This window comes from Octopus bimaculoides, chromosome 6 (genome assembly GCF_046866305.1).
Source record: "Octopus bimaculoides isolate indiv1 chromosome 6, ASM4686630v1, whole genome shotgun sequence".
Lineage (NCBI taxonomy): Eukaryota > Metazoa > Mollusca > Cephalopoda > Octopoda > Octopodidae > Octopus > Octopus bimaculoides.
This window is the reverse complement of record NC_142933.1, coordinates 8,703,192-8,706,070: the sequence shown is the minus strand read 5'-3', so window position 1 is coordinate 8,706,070 and position 2,879 is coordinate 8,703,192.

The following is a 2,879-nucleotide window of genomic DNA, read 5'->3' as shown; positions in this document are numbered from 1 at the left end:
CCATGAAATGCGTACATGGACTTTGAGACGAATCGTTTGCACACACTCTTTCAGCCACTTCTATGTGTATGTGGTGTGTGTGTGTGTGTGTGTGTGAAGTGTTATTTGCGATTTGTTGTTCAAATTTCAGCTCTTCTACATGGAAACCGTTCGTTATTCAATTTTTTTTCGTTAAGAGAACCGTACATATATGGGTATCCAATTCTTTCTTTCTTTCTTTCTTTCTGTCTTTCTTTCCTTCTCTCTCTCTCTCTCTCTCTCTCTCTCTCTCTCTCTGTTTATTTCCAGCCCTGTATGTATGTATGTGTGTGTGTGTGTGTATGTTCATATGCATATTTATATGTTGTTGTTGGCACTCCGTCGCTTACGACGTCGAGGGTTCCAGGTGATCCGATCAACGGAACAGCCTGCTCGTGAAATTAACGTGCAAGTGGCTGAGCACTCCACGGACACGTGTACCCTTAACGTAGTTCTCGGGGATATTCAGCGTGACACAGTGTGACAAGGCTGACCGTTTGAATTACAGGCACAACAGAAACAGGAAGTAAGAGTGAGAGAAAGTTGTGGTGAAAGAGTACAGCAGGGTTCGCTACCATCCCCTGCCGGAGCCTCGTGGAGCTTTAGGTGTTTTCGCTCAATAAACACTCACAACTCAATGAACACTCAAACACTCACAACGCCCTAACCACTGGGCCATTGCGCCTCCACATTTATACACACACACACACACACACACACACACACACACACACACACACACACACACACACACACATATATATATATATATATATATATATATATATATAAACAAACGACGTAACATATATTGAATGTAAAAGCGAAAGGGCGACAAACAGAAGGTCCATAATTCTTCGTCAGTTATCGACCAATTGGTAATGTTCAGTTTTGCACCTTTAACGATATAACCGAGTGCTTCTCAATTGGGGGGCGTCAGCCAAAAAGTTTTCTTGTGGAGAATTAGGGACAAGAACAATCAAAACAACACAGAGTGTTATTTATTCACAGGTTTTTATCAGTGAACAGGCCGTGGTCTCAAAGCGACGAAAATATTTTGGCAAATTAAATTTAAATGTTGAAGTGAATCTAACAGTTTTTGTGTGTTTTTAAATGGCTTATAAACACCTTCCATGCTGCAATTGGTTTATATATATATATATATAAAGAAAACAAAAATGGAGAAATACGGCCTTGGGATCAAGGAGACGAGAATAGTGGGTAACGTTTAGAAAATATTTCTCCATTTTCTGTTTTCCTTGAATTTTGATTCTTGATAAACTCATGTTTCTCCTTGTATTCACCTATAATTTATGGGCATAATATGCTTGCATATGTATGCCTGTGGTTAAACATAGGTAATATACCGGTAGTATAATGGATACTTCTATCCACTAGGCAGTTATTTTAAGCTCTAACTCAGCTAACCTACACACACACGCACACACACACACACACACACACACACACACACACACACACACACACACACACACACACACACACACACATGCAGGGTGTTCGGGTCAAATTTGACGATTTTTTATGTCTCTTTTTTGTTCAGGTCTCAGGACAGCTTAATGCAGTGGTGGACAGTCAACGGCGTTGGAGAGCATAATGATTACAGTTGTTGTTGTTGTTGTTGTTGTTGAGAAAATGTTAGCTGACATGGAGGACTGGATTGCAAGCCATTTGAATATTGGAAAAGAATTACCAGTATGTTAGATGCATCATGTGTAAAAATTTCCCAGGTTGGATTCGGAACCATTTTGGAGATTTCAGCTTCGCTGATTGGGTGGATTTTAGCGACGCGGATTAACACATTAGACGAGTAACTGAAAAAAGATACGGCTAACAGCAGCAGAAGCAGCAGAAGCAGTAGCAGCAGCAGCAGCAGCAGCAGCAGCAAGAAAACAACAACAACAACAACAACAACAACAATAAGAAATATGAAAACGTTTAACAAAACAATGGCAACAATATGATGAATAACAGCGGCAAGATTACAACAGGAAAAAATCCCACAGTTAAATAATTCAGGTCGGTGAAAGGTCAATTAGTATATTTGAGGGGAGGGGGTGGATGAGAGAGAGAGAGAGAGAGAGAGAGAGAGAAAGAGCGGTGGTGAGAAAGAAATGGAAGGTGAAGAAAGATCGGGGATTGTATTGTATAAATATTAGACATCAACAATAAGGCTGAAGTGAAAATATCTAAGGGGGGTGGGGGTGGGGGCGTTGAGTGTCCTCTTTGCGAGACACAAACGCTGTAAGGTCTCCCATTTGTAATATAATGAGTAAAAAAGACGTTTTTTTGGTAATTGAGATGATCCTCGTAAATTGGAAGACAGAATCTCCCACAGTGAAGAATTCAATAATTAAGGGAAATAACTCCAGCTACATCGTCCAGTCCTAGGTTTTGGGAAAATAAAGACAAAATAGACCAGAGCGGCTCACAGCGGCAGCGCCATGGTAAATAGATGTGAAGTAGTCTCTTATTTATTGAATTTTGTTGGGAGTCAGTAACTGATCAAAGCTGATCGAAGTATCGATCATATTTCTATCGTGTTAGAAACCCTAATATTCATGATCAGGAAAGGCGGCGTGTTGGCAGAATCGTTGGCATGCCGGAAAAAATGCTTAGCGGTATTTTGTCCGTGCTTACGTTTTGAGTTCAATTTCCGCCGAGGTCGAGTTTGCCTTTCATCCTTTCGGGGTCGATAAATTAAATACCAGTTGCGTACTGGAGATCGATCTAATCGACTGGCCTCCTCCTCCAAGATTTCGTGCTTTATGCCTAGAGTAGAAAAGAACCGTTAGCATGCCGGACGAAATGCTTAGCGACATTTTGTCCGTGTTTAAATT